The 17,351-nt window shown below is 43.3% G+C and overlaps 1 non-coding gene across 1 annotated transcript; it reads left to right on the forward strand.

The window, feature by feature from the left end:
- Positions 1–15,419: 15,419 nt before the first annotated feature.
- Positions 15,420–15,494, forward strand: Trnas-cga. The gene has a single exon. It is a non-coding gene; the product is annotated as a tRNA-Ser (tRNA).
- Positions 15,495–17,351: the final 1,857 nt, after the last annotated feature.

Below are 17,351 nucleotides of genomic sequence, written 5' to 3' on the forward strand. Positions count from 1 at the left end.
AAATGTCTCTTAGAAACCATATAGCACAGTGGCTAAACTTCCAGAAGCTGTGAGTACTACTCCAGCTGAATTCCATGTCACATAGTAATGAGCAGTTATTCCTTGGACATCATAAACAAACTGTGTAATTGTTTTTCACTGTTCTTAGTGAGGCCTAAAGACGTTATCATTATCTCAATCAGCCATTTGACATCCACTGCTGGACAGAGCCTCCTCCAAACTGCTTCATGCATCACAATATTCAGTTATGTATATGAAACCATATAGCTACTGTACCATGTGCAGTATTTGTAACCATTTTGTTCCTGCAACCATGCATGGTACATAAATCATGTTGCTCCTACATTCACGTGCAGCATATGTAACCATCTTGCTACTGCATCCATGTGCAGTACATGGAAACATGTTGTTCCTGCATCCATGTGTGGTGTATGTACCATTTTGCTCCTGCATCAGTGTGCTATATACATAATCATATTGCAGCTGTATCCATGTGTGGTACATGCAACCATTTTGCATTTGAATCGATGTGTGGTATATGTCACCTTGTTGTTTCTAGATCACTGCACAGTATATCTACCCATGTTGCTCCTGCACCCATGTACAGGATATGTAACAACGTTGCTCTTGCATCCATGTGCTGTACATAGATACTTCTGTATCCATGTATGGTATATGAATAATGTTGCATCTACATCTATGCAAGGTGTATGTAACCACACTGTTCTTGCATGCTTGTATGGTATATGAACTGTGATGCCTCTGCAACCATATGTAGCATACGTAACCATGTTGCTACTGTATCCATGTGCAGTATATTGAAACACGTTGCTCCTGCATCCATGTGTGTTATATGCACCATGTTGCTCCTGGATCCACATGTTGTATACACAACCATATTGCACCTGTACCCATGTCTGGTGTACATAACCATATCTCACCTCTGTCTATGTGTGTTATATGCCACCATGCTGCTCCTAGATCATTCTCTGCATCCATTCATGGTACATGAATATGGAACCACATTGTTCTTACACCCATGTACAGTATACAAGTCACATTGCCTTTGTATTGATGTGTACTGTATGTAATGATGTTGTTGCTATAACCATTTACAGTATATATATATATATATATATATATATATATATATATATATATATATCCATGATGCTCCTTCATCCTTGTGCAGTACACGTAACTATGTTGCACCTGCACACTGGCAAGGTATACATAACCATGTTGCTTTTGAATTCACATGCAGTAAATGTCTGATGCTGCTCCTACTTTCATGCACAGTATATGTAACTATGTTACTTATGCATCCACATGTGTTACATGTAATCTTGCTGCTCCTGTCTCCATGTGTGGTAGTTGTAACCATGTTGCTCCTGCATCCATGCTCGGCATATGTAATGATGTTGCTCTGGCTTTCATGTGTGATATATGTATCATGTTGCTCCTGCATCCAGCTGTATACATAACCATATTGCATCTGTACCCACGTTTGGTGCACATAAACACTTCTGCAGATAAGTTGGTTCTGGAATAGTCTCAATTTATTATTGCTATCCTCCCCTCTCCCTACCAAGTATAATGTGTCTTTCTGTGCATCCCATGTGCCTACTTTTTAGAAATAATGACAAGCTACCATAATTAGTCTATTAAAACATCTTATATAATTTATATATCTAAAAATCAGATGAGTGACTATATGATGGAATTTTTTAAGAACTACACTGGTGTCCAAAATTAAAGCGACAAACGATAATTTTGACAAGTTGCATTTATTTTGTCACAAAACAGTATAAACAGATGATAGTAAAGTAGAAACAATGTAAAGAATACAGAATGTAAACAACTACAACATGTGTAATGGTAGACAAAGTTGTTAGTTTTTTCCAAATTAATGGAGTTGCACACAAATTCTGATAGCTGATTAACGTACTCAGTATGGGGTGTGGCCATCTCTGGCAGCAGTACAGGCCTGACAAGGGCGGTCCATGCAGTGAATGATGTCGTCAATCTCATGTTGAGGCAATAACGCCCTGTCTTCCTGCATAACTGCTCACAAGTCTTGGAAAGTGGTTGGTGGATGCTGGCGTGATTCAACGCATCTCCCTAATACATCCCAGCCATTTTCTATGAGATTCAGATCGGGAGGGCTAGCAGACCACGCATTGCGTGCAATATCTTCTGTTTCCAAGAAAACGTCAATCACCTGTGCTCTTTGAGGTCGAGCGTTGTCGTCCATCAATACGAAGTCTGAGCTCACAGCACCTCGCAATGGTCACACATGTGGTCCCAAGATCTCGTCACGATACATGATAGCAGTTAAACCTTGCCAATTCACCCATACAACTTCCTGAAGAGAGGTTCGAGTGGTCAACATAATCCCTGTCAACACTATTAGGGATCCTCCTCGATATCAGTTTTTTTGCACAATGTTTGTGTGCCAAAATCGTGTTCCACGCTCCCTCCAGATGTGAATCCATCGAAAATCACTCTCCAGATCAAATCAAGATTCACCTGTGAAAAGAACATTGGCTCACTCTTCGACCGTCCAAGTGGCATATTGATGACTCTAGACATTCGCTTCTGTGAAGACACGTCAGAGACACACATACGGCGGGTCTTTGACAACAAAGGCCACTCTGCCGAAGCCACCTGTACGACATTTGCCTGGATGCAGCCTGTCCAGTGGATGCTGCGAGGTCAGATGCTGGTTGCCATGCAGTACTAAGGCGGTGCCGTCTTGCCCTTACAGCCAAATAACGATCCTCTCTTTCTGACGCCAAACGTGGTCGGTCCTGCTCTAGTCTTTAGGATAGAGTTTCAGTCTCTATAAACCGTCGCCAAATCCGAGAAGCAACAGAAAGATTCACATTAAGTCATCGTGCCACCTCAGTTTGCAGCTCTCCTGCTTCCAGTTTGCTTATGGCTCTCTGTCGCAGAGTGTCGGGTAGGCGCCTTCTCTGTGCCGTCTGCACCTTCAGTAACTGTGTACACAGTTATAGTGGATATGGGACTACCCGGCAAATAATGACCCGTTTGACAGATGACCAGACCTCATCGTTGGCGAGGTTGTCCGTTGACCGGAATGCCGATCGCAGGGACATCTATTGACAGTTTGTCTGACTATATCATGAATTACACACAGGATGGAGAAATAGTGGTTTGTTGCTTTAATTTTGGACACCAATGCATAACAGCAACAAGCTTTCACCAGTTTGTCTACTTCATGATTTATATGGTATAAATTAGAAGTATTTAATTCACCATTAACACTATTTCATTTAGCTCTAAGACTGAGAACACACGTCTGTAGATGTGGCTATGCGTATGTATAGATGGGGAGAATGATATAATGATGTACCCCTCCTCTCTTCATCCCACTGCTTCCCCTGCTGCCCCTTGCTCTCCCCTCCTTTTCCATCCTCTCTGCCCTTTCCCTCGGCAGGTCCCGCCTGGCAGTTTTATTCTTCGTCGTGTGTGCTCCAAGTGGATTTTAAGTGTGTTGTTCCGGAGTGTTTTTAGTACTGTGGCCGACTTTTAACGTGTGCATGTCCATTCAGTGTCTTCTCTGAGTTTTGAAGAATCGCCAACTGTGTTTCCTAACTTTCTGGTGACTTTTTTAACTGTCCTCCATGAACTTCTCCGTGTTAGTCTATTTTTTTACCTTTTTTTTCTCCCATTATTCTGTTTTAAGTTTCCCTTTATCGCCTTATGTATGTAACATTTTATTCTTATTTTAAGTTGTCATGTCACTCGGCTGAAGAGCGGCGGATTGTGCCGCTGACAGCCCTCCCCTGCCCATGTGGGACAGGGGAATGAAATCACAATAAAGAAAAAAAATGTAATGATGTACACTCCTGGAAATGGAAAAAAAACACATTGACACCGGTGTGTCAGACCCACCATACTTGCTCCGGACACTGCGAGAGGGCTGTACAAGCAATGATCACACGCACGGCACAGCGGACACACCAGGAACCGCGGTGTTGGCCGTCGAATGGCGCTAGCTGCGCAGCATTTGTGCACCGCCGCCGTCAGTGTCAGCCAGTTTGCCGTGGCATACGGAGCTCCATCGCAGTCTTTAACACTGGTAGCATGCCGCGACAGTGTGGACGTGAACCGTATGTGCAGTTGACAGACTTTGAGCGAGGGCGTATAGTGGGCATGCGGGAGGCCGGGTGGACGTACCGCCGAATTGCTCAACACGTGGGGCGTGAGGTCTCCACAGTACATCGATGTTGTCGCCAGTGGTCGGCGGAAGGTGCACGTGCCCGTCGACCTGGGACCGGACCGCAGCGACGCACAGATGCACGCCAAGACCGTAGGATCCTACGCAGTGCCGTAGGGGACCACACCGCCACTTCCCAGCAAATTAGGGACACTGTTGCTCCTGGGGTATCGGCGAGGACCATTCGCAACCGTCTCCATGAAGCTGGGCTACGGTCCCGCACACCGTTAGGCCATCTTCCGCTCACGCCCCAACATCGTGCAGCCCGCCTCCAGTGGTGTCGCGACAGGCGTGAATGGAGGGACGAATGGAGACGTGTCGTCTTCAGCGATGAGAGTCGCTTCTGCCTTGGTGCAATGATGGTCGTATGCGTGTTTGGCGCCGTGCAGGTGAGCGCCACAATCAGGACTGCATACGACCGAGGCACACAGGGCCAACACCCGGCATCATGGTGTGGGGAGCGATCTCCTACACTGGCCGTACACCACTGGTGATCGTCAGGGGGACACTGAATAGTGCACGGTACATCCAAACCGTCATCGAACCCATCGTTCTACCATTCCTAGACCGGCAAGGGAACTTGCTGTTCCAACAGGACAATGCACGTCCGCATGTATCCCGTGCCACCCAACGTGCTCTAGAAGGTGTAAGTCAACTACCCTGGCCAGCAAGATCTCCGGATCTGTCCCCCATTGAGCATGTTTGGGACTGGATGAAGCGTCGTCTCACGCGGTCTGCACGTCCAGCACGAACGCTGGTCCAACTGAAATGGTGGAAATGGCATGGCAAGCCGTTCCACAGGACTACATCCAGCATCTCTACGATCGTCTCAATGGGAGAATAGCAGCCTGCATTGCTGCGAAAGGTGGATATACACTGTACTAGTGCCGACATTGTGCATGCTCTGTTGCCTGTGTCTATGTGCCTGTGGTTCTGTCAGTGTGATCATGTGATGTATCTGACCCCAGGAATGTGTCAATAAAGTTTCCCCTTCCTGGGACAATGAATTCACGGTGTTCTTATTTCAATTTCCACGAGTGTATATTTCCATCTCGCCTTGCCACAGTTCCCGCGGCTCCCCCTGTCGGAGGCTCGAGTCCTCCCTCGGGCACGGGTATGTGTGTTGTCCTTAGTGTAAGTTAGTTTAAGTGAGATTAAGTAGTGTGTAAGCCTAGGGACCGATGACCTCAGCAGTTTGGTCCCATAGGAACTTACCACCACCTACTTTTCAGGAAAGCCAGTCTTCTTATTGTTTTGTTCTCGGTGGAGCACATGTCCCCTTCTGTGTTGCCTCCCCTCAATTTTGTGCACTTTGTCGATTCCACATGTGGGTTCACATACAGTTCAGATTTGTTGGAGGCAGCAAGTATAATTCCTATTTGAAATTTTTTCTACGGGCTGGTAGGCCAAAATAAAACTCAGCAACGCAACAGAAAACTAAAGTCGCTGGTAGGCCAAAATAAAACTCAGCAACACAACAGAAAACTAAAGTCGTCGGCGGAAGAAAGTGCCTACCCACAAGAACATATTTGTGATATTGCATGTTTTATGATTCAATGAATTAAAAGATAAGATCATAAATACAATAAGGCGAAAAAAATTGTATCATAGGAAGTGGTATTTGGCGATATATGAGGAGCTATTACCTCCTAGAATGTGACGCATTCGCAAACATAACAGATGAGGTAATCGGTCTAATCCTTATAAAACTAAAGGTCAGCTCTTTCTTCCGCCTACCCCTTCAATTAACCCTGTTAAACAAAGTTTCTTAGAAGTTTTTCCAGCGTTCCCGGGTTCGATTCCCGGTGGGGTCAGGGATTTTCTCTGCCTCGTGATGACTGGGTGTTGTGTGACGTCCTTAGGTTAGTTAGGTTTAAGTAGTTCTAAGTTATAGCGGACTGATGATCATAGATGTTAAGTCCCATAGTGCTCAGAGCCATTTAGAAGTTTTTCCAATTGTCGAGACTCTCATTTTCCACGAAATTTTATCACCAAAAGTCAGCTGAAAATTTTGTAGACAAATATTTGCAAAATTGTAGACACATTTAAAAAATTGGTGGGGGGGGGGGATCATGACATCTCTACTCCCTTACCCAAATCTTGGTTCTGCAACTGCAGACTTTATGACGTGCTCTTTCTTTTTCTCCTCAAATCCAGCAAAGACCTTCATTGGTCCATCTATCGCATATTCACTTGGCTACAAGTCCAGCTCAACTCAGATACATTTTTATTACTGTCAGAACTATGTCTTCCACTCCCAACTGTTTTATGGTTCACTGATTTATTTTCTTGTTGCCTCTCTAATTCTCGATATGAATCTCTCCATCGTTCAGTAAGCAACGCTAAGCTTTCGAATGCTTTGCACAACGAAAGTTCTCACTTCCCTGCCTAATTCCAAACTGGTAGTTCACATCAAATGGAAACATCCCTTTATAAATACACAGGAAAAACAGTTTTGAAAACTCTGTTTAGTTTAGCAAAAGTATTCCTGACCGCTTCGATTTTTCTGTTTATTTCGTTTAGTTTTTACCTCCTTCTTACCTCCCTTTCGAAGAATGCTAATTTTGGCAAGTATTTTGGACATGCCAGGAAAACTGCTGATGAATCCTGTTGATGCCTTGGGCAGATGGAGGGAATATTTTGAAGAGTTGCTCAATGTAGGTGAAAATACGATCAGTAATGTTTCAGATTTCGATGTACAATGGGATAGGAATTATGATGGAAATAGGATCACATTTGAGGAAGTGGAGAAAATGGTCAATAGACTGCAGTGCAATAAAGCGGCTGGGGTGGATGAAATTAAGTCAGAACTCATCAAATACAGTGGAATGTCAGGATAACTGAAATGGCGTGGGAGTCGGGAAGGTTCCATCAGAATGGACGAAAGCAGTAATCACACCAATCTTTAAACATGGAAACAGAAAAGATTGTAACAACTACAGAGGTATCTCCTTAATCAGCGTTGTGGGTAAAATCTTCTCACGTATTGTTGAAAGGAAAGTGCAAGTATTAGTTGAGGACAAATTGGATGAAAATCAGTGTGGGTTTAGGCCTCTTAGAAGTTGTCAGGACCAGATCTTTAGCTTACGGCAAATAATGGAGAAGTGTTACGGGTGGAACAGGGAATTGTATCTATGCATTATAGATCTAGAAAAGGCATATGACCGGGTTCCTAGGAGGAAGTTGTTTGTTCTACGAGATTATGGAATAGGAGGCAAACTTTTGCAAGCAATTAAAGGTCTTTACATAGATAGTCAGGTAGCAGTTAGTGTTGACGATAAATTGAGTCATGGTTCGGAGTAGTTTCAGGGGTAAGACAAAGCTGCAACCTGTCTCCACTGTTGTTCATATTATTTATGGATCATATGTTGAAAACAATAGACTGGCTGGGTGAGATTAAGATATGTGAACACAAAATAAGCAGTCTCGCATATGCGGATGACTTAGCTGTGATGGCAGATTCGATTGAAAGATAGCAAAGTAATATTTCAGAGCTAGATCAGGAATGTAAGGGCTATGGTATGAAGATTAGCATCTCCAAAACGAAAGTAATGTCAGTTGGAAAGAGATATTAACGGATTGAGTGCCAAATAGGAGGAACAAAGTTAGAACAGGTGGACGGTTTCAAGTACTTTGGATGCTTATTCTCACAGGATGGCAACATAGTGAAAGAACTAGAAGCGAGGTGTAGCAAAGCTAATGCAGTGAGCGCTCAGCTACGATCTACTCTCTTCTGCAAGAAGGAAGTCAGTACCAAGACTAAGTTATCTGTGCACCGTTCAATCTTTCGACCAACTTTGTTGTATGGGAGCGAAAGCTGGGTGGATTCATGTTACCTTATTAATAAGGTTGAGGTTACGGATATGAAAGTAGCTGGGATGATTGCAGGTACTAGTAGATGGGATCAATGGCAGGAGGGTGTCCACAATGAGGAAATCAAAGAAAAACTGGGAATGAACTCTACAGATGTAGCAGTCAGGGCGAACAGGCTTAGATGGTGGGGTCATGTTACACGCATGGGTGAAGCAAGGTTGCCCAAGAGACTCATGGGTTCAGCAGTAGAGGGTAGGGGGAGTCGGGGTAGACTAAGGAGAAGGTACTTGGATTCGGTTAAGAATGATTTTGAAGTAATAGGCTTAACATCAGAAGAGGCACCAATGTTAGCACTGAATAGGGGATCATAGAGGAATTTTATAAGGGGGACTATGCTCCAGACTGAACGCTGAAAGGCATAATCAGTCTTAAATGATGATGATGATGATGATTCGTTTTGTTTGGTCCCTAACTTATTAATGGATTGAATGCACAATAAATTTTACAATTTGCTTTTGGACGTGGATGCTATATAATGATTTAGTCATGTTATAATTCATTAACAGAATACTTACACATCAGACTAACTTAATAATGCCAATAGCAAAATTGCCTGAATAGCTCAGTCGGTAAGAGCATAGTCTGCGAAAGATGCGCTTACGGGTTTGAGTCCGGGCCCGACTCACAGTTGTCATCAGCTGGGAACCTTCAAGACAAAGACAGCTCAAGTATGTTCTATTAAGACGCATTCCCATTCTCATTTCCCAGTTTAAGGACATGAAGACTTCTTCCAGAGTTGCTGCGAATAATTTCACTGATTGAGATCTCCTTCCATTATTCTCTGTCAACGCTGAATTTTCTATTAGGGCGAAGAAGCATAAAATAAGCAGTGGCATTGATTAGCATTTTCTTCAGTAACAATGTCTTGTTTCTCTTGGGCTTTTACTACAGATTTTGTTAATAACGACTCGAAAAATTTTTCAAAAAATATGAATACTAGGCAAAGTCGTCATTCATGTACATTTTCTTTCACAGCTTGTGAACAGTCTGCGACTCATGTCCATATCTAAATTCTACTGTACGCTTTGCTTTGATTAATTAAAACCCAATTTTTTTGTCTTCTGTGGTTGGTGATTTTCTTTTAGTTTGTATATTTTCCGCAAATTACATGTGGATGACTCTTCTATCGATGTTAACGCCATGTTTGTCACCTTTTATGTGAAGTAGAATGATTACAACGTCGTTAAAGTTTTCGGAAATTGTATTCCTCTGCAGACATTTTTTAAATTATTTTCTAAGTTCCTTTCATGTCACTTTACCTTCAACTTAATAACGATCTCTACTGAATCACCATCCGCGAGCCTTTCATTTCTTCATACATCATATGGATTTGTAACCCTTTTCTGGAATTATTTCTGGAATTTGATTCGTCAGTGTTTTCTATCAAGTGTGTAAATTGTGGATACTAACGTTTGCTTTGATCATCGCGATCTAGCCTGGTAGGTATCTCGAATTAGGGGTCAACCCCTCCGTCTCCCCCTCAGTCACTCTCTTTCTTTGTAGTCACATTTTGCCGTTACATTCACGTGGAGGTGCTAAATTCGCGCTGTTTACCGTGATGCAATACATCGCAGCAGTTTCCAAGTTATCAACATTCCCGCCACACTCGGATAACAACCACCATCACCTCAACATGTAAACTGCGGGGCGTTTATTCTAGCCGCTCGTTTTGGTAAAATCTCCGCATTTCTTCGAGTCAGCTGATTAGCATAGACCTTGTGAGTGTTTCAGACGTGTAGGAGTCGGCCTCGTGGAATGCATCCATACAGCAACTCCATTTGTCGGGCTTTTCAAAGGCAACTAAATAAAAATGCATTTTTATAACATGAGCTCCAAACAAGGTCGCTTACAGCTGGAGCAAACGGTTGGAAGATAATAAATGCCTTAAGAAAGAGAAATATTCGACATACCTTATTGCAGAGGCAACGAATTTCTCTCACATGATGCCTTTCTCGAGAAAGAATCGTGAGCTAGCTCTGCAGCAGAACTCGTAAAGGCGTCAAGGCACGTATGTCCAAGGTCGCGGCCAAGCTGTAAACCGCTCAGAGAAGCGGTCTTCTCCTAGTAATGTCAGCCACGGTTAGCACGAGTCTGCAGTTGCTGCCTGGCTGACAACCAAACAACTACCGGTGCAATGTGTAGTGTCCTCTTTAATCTAGTTACGCTCCCAGTACTTTTTATTTTTTTCTGTCTAGATGTAATGGGTCTCATGAATTATGTTTGTATTTCGTTAGTGTTGGGACCACATAGAGCTGGAAACTGCGGAAGTACAAATTATCTTAATTCATTTGTGGGTAGGTCTAACAAGATATTAATGAGTGCCAGTGCATCTATTAATAAGAAAGAGGTTGAGAAGTGGCACGCCACTCTCTCACTTTAACTACACTGTCTGTCAGATTAATATTCATATTTTACTACATGAGCTCTGTGTTCCCCAGTACTACATTTGGAAATTGTGGGCAGAATGTTCATATAACTGCAGGTGTAGCTTGTGCAGGTCTTGTACCCGAGGGACATAGTGGATGTGATGGAGAACCTTTGTGAAAGATGGATTGCGGACCATGAATGTCTTTTCCAGTCAACTGGCATTTCGAGTAATTCTTCAGGGAAGCAGCGCTCTGTGAATCGCACCTGCAGAGGGACATCGGGCCATGGTACTACACTCTTCCCACTTAGGGTCAGAGCAGGAGGACGCCGGCTCACAAAACATTTTATTTGGACCAGGTGACAGACCATCCCGAAGCCGGCCGTTTGCAGAAAGTGAGTGGGGGAATCCCTTTAAGAGACTGCTGTAGTCTGAGCTTTAGTGCTAATGATGGAATGGTCATAAAACTACAAGCACATGGTGCACATGTTTAGTGGAGGCAAGACTGAAACTCCTCAGACGCCGGGAAGTGACCAGGTTCTTTTAGCGAGCATCAAAAACATATATTTCATGAGCTCAACTGTCTGGGAAGCTTAACAGCCTTCTTTCAGAGTTTGGTAATGGTCGGCCTGGAAAGATTAGATCTCTTCATAAATGAGGGGCTGTGGTCCCATCTAGGTAGACTGTTTTACCGAGACGTGGCCATGCTTACCTTGAGAACTACGAATCCCCAGTCTAAAATCTTCTTTTTTCAGTCAAGAGAGGAACCCCGGTGCTGTGTCTGGATTGGCTACCAGGGCAACAGAGCAGTCAAGAGGGGGTATTCAACGACTAGAGGATAGTTCGATTGCTTTGTACAATGTGGAAGCATTTTTTTGGTGCTAATTCGGCTCTAATGCCGAGGCTTGGTGGAAAGTGATTTTGATTCTTTGCTTTCTTCACCTTCTGGTCCTTCCCTGGTGGAAGAACTTCAGATCTTTCTTTAGTGGGTGAGACTTGTAGTCTGCAGCTTATGGTGGACAAAGAGCCACTGGCAATTGCCAACTGTACCGACAGTGGAACTACATATCGTCTCGGACATATCATGTGTCAGGAGAATGAACTTATTCGTCCTGAGACAGCCATCTGACGTTTGACAATTCCACCACGCGCCGTCGTGCCTGTGAGTCAAATTGGTTGACCAGACCAGCGAATGGTGAACCCTACACTGAAATCTCCCGGGATTTCAGGGCTCTGACAGTGAAGTCTCCCTTGTTCTAATAATCAGAGCGCCAGTCCGCGTAGTTTGCACATTTTCTTGGACGCATCAGAATATCTCAGCTGCTGCAGCGCGCCGCTCCTCGTCCACAGAGTCCCGTTTTCTGCTGCCGCCTGAATCAAGTGAGAGGGTAAAGTCTTGCTGCACTGGCGTAGGGATGTTAAATGATATTCACAGCTCCCTGTTCTTCGGTGAACAGTAGTCTGTGGCGTACTTGGTCGCAGTTGTTTCCATTTGAACACAATTAGGCCTTACACTGGATTCATATGAACAAAGTCAGATTGCGTCGTAAGAGGGATTAATTCAGGGGAGACTTTGTATAGTTTCCACTCTAATATATGCTTTGCCAATCAAACACCATCCCTTTTCTGTTTTATCTTTGTCTTTTTTTTGTAAGATTTATCAGCTCAATTGTTTTTATAAAAGGATGAATAAAAGCTTGTCATTGCTTTTGTAAACTTAAACACGCCACTGTTCACATTCATACTCTTCCAACGATTCACTATTTTTATTTCATTGTGGTGATACATGGATGCACCAACAATTCAAAATTCAATCGCATTAAATTACTTAATTTGATGGTTAATCTGAGTTCTGAAAGTGACTGCAGACATAGGCATTAAAAATTAGGGGTGTAGCTCACGATTTCAAGACTGTTGAGAAGATAATAGTTTTCTTTTTGTAAAGATAATGACATTTAGCATGATTTGAACTTACGATTATGATTAAAGCAAGCAAACCCTTGCAACGTCAAAGCTATTCCCAAGCCAAAAGTCGGATTCAGCACTACAGTGCTTTATTGGATGTGGACCTATTGGAAGTAGTATACCCCTTTTTCCTCCATCGTTTGAACTGACTTATCCATCCAGTTATATGGGGACGTACAATATAACACTGACCCCGAAGCACGATGCAGCTTAGCATTTTTCACATTAAAATGTAATTGCCAGAGGTGAAGGAAGCGATAAGTGACTGTCTGGAAGTGAACATCGGACCGCTCGAGTTGTGGTCTGACACTTGCCCACTATGTCACAAAGCCATAAGTCATCTACTGGTAATAAATAGTATTTCTGATAAGCTAAACGATTAATATGATTACTTTAGACGGCGCACGTCAGGCAGTAACATACAAGTAGTTATTATTCACGAGGTCGGTCTGTGAATGGCAAGTGTTCTCCATCACGTATCTGACAGTTTACATCTACACCAATACTCCGCAAGCTATCTGACGGTGTGCGGCAGAGGGTACTTCCGGTATCACTGACTGACCATCCCGTGTCCCGTTCCACTTGCGAATGGGGCGTGGGAAGAATGATTTTCGGTAAGCCTCTGTATTAGCTCAAATTTCTCGAATTTTCTGATCTTGAACATGCTCGTGAGGCACAATACCTCTCTTGTAGCGTCGACCACTGGAATTTGTTGAGTTTATCTGTAACACTCTCGCGCCGACTGAATGATCTCGGGATGAAATGCGCCGTTCTTCGTTGGATCTTCCCTATGTCTCGTGTAAGTCCTGCCTGTTAAGGATCCCAGGTTGATGAACAATACTCAAGAATCAGTCACACTAGCGTCTCGTAAGCCACTCCTTTCGTAGATGAGTTACATTTCCTTAAGAAACTTCCTATGAATCTCAGTCTCTCATCTCCTTTTCCCATTACTTTTTTTTACGTTGTCATTCCACCTGAGGTCCCTCTGGATAGTTACTCCTAGATATTTCCCTGTAGATATTGATTCCAGCAATTTGTCATCTGCAGTGTAGTTGCACAACAGTGGATTTGTTTCCCTTCGCAGCGCAATATGTTACATTTATTACTTTCAGGGTCAACTGACGGAGCCCGCACCATTCATCAATGCTGTGTACGTGACTCTCCAGAACGATAGCGTCTTTCCGAACTGCTACTTTCTTATAGACAACCGCATCATCTGCGAACAGTCTTAAACAGTTTCTTACGCTTTCTGCTAGATAATTTACATACACTGTAAATTGTAACGCTCCCCTCACATCTTCTTACCAGTACCACTCATAGCTCTCGGTCTCTCTTCCTCGCACTCATACACACACACACACACACGCACACACACACACACACACACACACACACGTTGAACAGCTGTGTAGTCATAAGCCGGTATAAAAAAAAACATCGTCCTTGGGTCATTGCTTTCTAGTGTAACTCGCATTGCCCGCATCTCGTGGTCGTGTGGTAGCGTTCTTGCTTCCCACGCCCGGGTTCCCGGGTTCGATTCCCGGCGGGGTCAGGGATTTTCTCTGCCTCGTGATGGCTGGGTGTTGTGTGATGTCCTTAGGTTAGTTAGGTTTAAGTAGTTCTAAGTTCTAGGGGACTGATGACCATAGATGTTAAGTCCCATAGTGCTCAGAGCCAGTTTTTGTAACTCGCTTTATAATCCGTGTCAAATCCCTGAATATTATTGAAGAATGATTATTGATAGCCAAATTATTACTGAACGTATTAAACAGCTGGCATGTGTGTCTTGGTGATAAAAGTATTCTTAATTGCTAAGCTATTGTCAGTGAAAAAAACACGAAAAACAAAACAAATCTGCCAGGAAGTTTCATATCAGCGCACACTCCGCTGCAGAGTGAAAATCTCATTCTGGAAACATCCCCCAGGCTGTGGCTATGCCATGTCTCCGCAATATCCTTTCTTTCAGGAGTGCTAGTTCTGCAAGGTTCGCAGGAGAGCTTCTGTAAAGTTTGGAAGGTAGGAGACGAGGTACTGGCAGAAGTAAAGCTGTGAGTACCGGACGTGAGTCGTGCTTCGGTGGCTCAGTTGGTAGAGCACTTGCCCGCGAAAGGCAAAGGTCCCGAGTTCGAGTCTCGGTCGGGCACACAGTTTTAATCTGCCAGGAAGTTTCATATCAGCGCACACTCCGCTGCAGAGTGAAAATCTCATTCTGGAAACATCCCCCAGGCTGTGGCTATGCCATGTCTCCGCAATATCCTTTCTTTCAGGAGTGCTAGTTCTGCAAGGTTCGCAGGAGAGCTTCTGTAAAGTTTGGAAGGTAGGAGACGAGGTACTGGCAGAAGTAAAGCTGTGAGTACCGGACGTGAGTCGTGCTTCGGTGGCTCAGTTGGTAGAGCACTTGCCCGCGAAAGGCAAAGGTCCCGAGTTCGAGTCTCGGTCGGGCACACAGTTTTAATCTGCCAGGAAGTTTCATATCAGCGCACACTCCGCTGCAGAGTGAAAATCTCATTCTGGAAACATCCCCCAGGCTGTGGCTATGCCATGTCTCCGCAATATCCTTTCTTTCAGGAGTGCTAGTTCTGCAAGGTTCGCAGGAGAGCTTCTGTAAAGTTTGGAAGGTAGGAGACGAGGTACTGGCAGAAGTAAAGCTGTGAGTACCGGACGTGAGTCGTGCTTCGGTGGCTCAGTTGGTAGAGCACTTGCCCGCGAAAGGCAAAGGTCCCGAGTTCGAGTCTCGGTCAGGCACACAGTTTTAATCTGCCAGGAAGTTTCATATCAGCGCACACTCCGCTGCAGAGTGAAAATCTCATTCTGGAAACATCCCCCAGGCTGTGGCTATGCCATGTCTCCGCAATATCCTTTCTTTCAGGAGTGCTAGTTCTGCAAGGTTCGCAGGAGAGCTTCTGTAAAGTTTGGAAGGTAGGAGACGAGGTACTGGCAGAAGTAAAGCTGTGAGTACCGGACGTGAGTCGTGCTTCGGTGGCTCAGTTGGTAGAGCACTTGCCCGCGAAAGGCAAAGGTCCCGAGTTCGAGTCTCGGTCGGACACACAGTTTTAATCTGCCAGGAAGTTTCAAAACAAAAATAGTTTCTTGTCAGATTTTGCGACGTTTGAGACAAGCTATAGTTTTCTATTCTGTTCTTTCTATACCTACTTTTGTGTGAATGCACTATTGTGAAGATAAAATGCGAACACTAACATAAAAAAAACGTTTAATATCAAAGAATTGATCCCCAAGATGCTTGAATCGTTCTATTTCGATACTAGTCGATTCCTAAGAATCCGTGATTCTTGGAATTGTGGAATCGGAATCGGTACGTGACACACCCCTAACTAAAATCATTATGCATAGACTCTTTTTAGTCTAACTCCAGTTATTCTAATTACATGTTAGCGCTATTGCTATTATTGCAAAAAGGTAGTAGAAGAAATTTTGAGTGAATGGCTGGTAATGTCAAGTAATTCATGCAATTCTGTGGTTTATTTAGTTAACTGGAGCTGGAAACATTGGTCTGACCGTCTGACAATCGTACTATTCTATGTCGTCGAGTGACAAGTAACATAACCTCGTCTTTGCGTATTTACAATGTTAGAAACAATAGGCTATTGAACAGTTGCAAGATGCTTTGGAACTTTCTCAGTTTAAAAGGGGAAGGAGTACCTTGTAAATATTGTTTTAAGAAAACGAACTCGCATTCCAACAAAATGGAAAAGCATATCAAAAAGTGTTTCAAGTGTCCTGAGGATTTGAGAAAAGTTCTTGAATTACGTACAGTAATCGAGATCAGCTTTTTAATTTTTTTCAGTAGTATAGTGTAAATAACAGGCTAGCTACTTAATTTATTTCAAAAATTACTTTTAAACTTGAATGCCGATTTCTTTCTTTATTATGTACTATTCCAAAAATTTACCTCGTTTACAGTCAATTTTATTTCCTCTCATACCTCTCCCCTAACTCTCAAGCAGATTTTTCAACTTGGTTACCCAACCACTGAAGAAGCAGTGTTTCAAAACACCTTTTCCAATCCAGATACTAGCTTAAAACTTTTTATAAGCGCCGCTTATCAATTAATCTTTAAAATGTATAAATGGCTGGGTATTTATGATATTTGGGCATTTGCCCAGGCATTTATCCTAGGTATTTGCCCCAAATTATAAACTCCCAGGCATTTTACGCCACCAGTCTGTGGTCGCTATTAATACTATCTGCCAGGTCATTAACAGATAACCGAACAGCAGGGGTCTCTAATTTATTCTATGAGACACGCTCGACGTTACGTCCTCATTGCTTCATGCAAGAAAACACACTGTGTAATGCCTACCGTATAGCAGGTATCCAAATTTTATTGGTTACAGAGGTGCAGCCGGTTACAGAAATAAGCTATCATTTCGCGTTAATCAAGTCGTTTGTGGTTTATTTATCGAGCCTCCGTTTTGTTTTGAAGTTCAAGTTATGAAGTCGTGGCTGAGTTTACATAACTGAAATTTTCAATTGTCATTGCGATTATCTACATTTACATCTACATGACTACTCTACAGTTCACAATTAAGTTCCTGGCAGAACGTTCATCGAACCACTTTCACACTATTTTTCTACCGTTCCACTCTGTAACAGCGCCCGGTAAAAATGAACACTTAAACATTTCCGTGCAGCTCTGATTTCTCTTATTTTATTAGAATAAACATTTCTCGCTCTGTTGGTGGATGTTAACAAAATATTTTCGCGTTCGGAAGGAGAACGTTGGAGATCGAAATTTCGTGAAGAGATCTCTCAGTAACGAAAAACGCGTTTGTTTTAATGATTGCATCCCCAACTCACGATTGATATCCTTGACACCCTCTCCCCTATTTCGCGGTAATACAAAACGAGCTGCTATTCGTTGGACTTTTTCGATGTTCTGCGCGA

The sequence above is a fragment of the Schistocerca americana genome, chromosome 2 (assembly GCF_021461395.2).
Source record: "Schistocerca americana isolate TAMUIC-IGC-003095 chromosome 2, iqSchAmer2.1, whole genome shotgun sequence".
Lineage (NCBI taxonomy): Eukaryota > Metazoa > Arthropoda > Insecta > Orthoptera > Acrididae > Schistocerca > Schistocerca americana.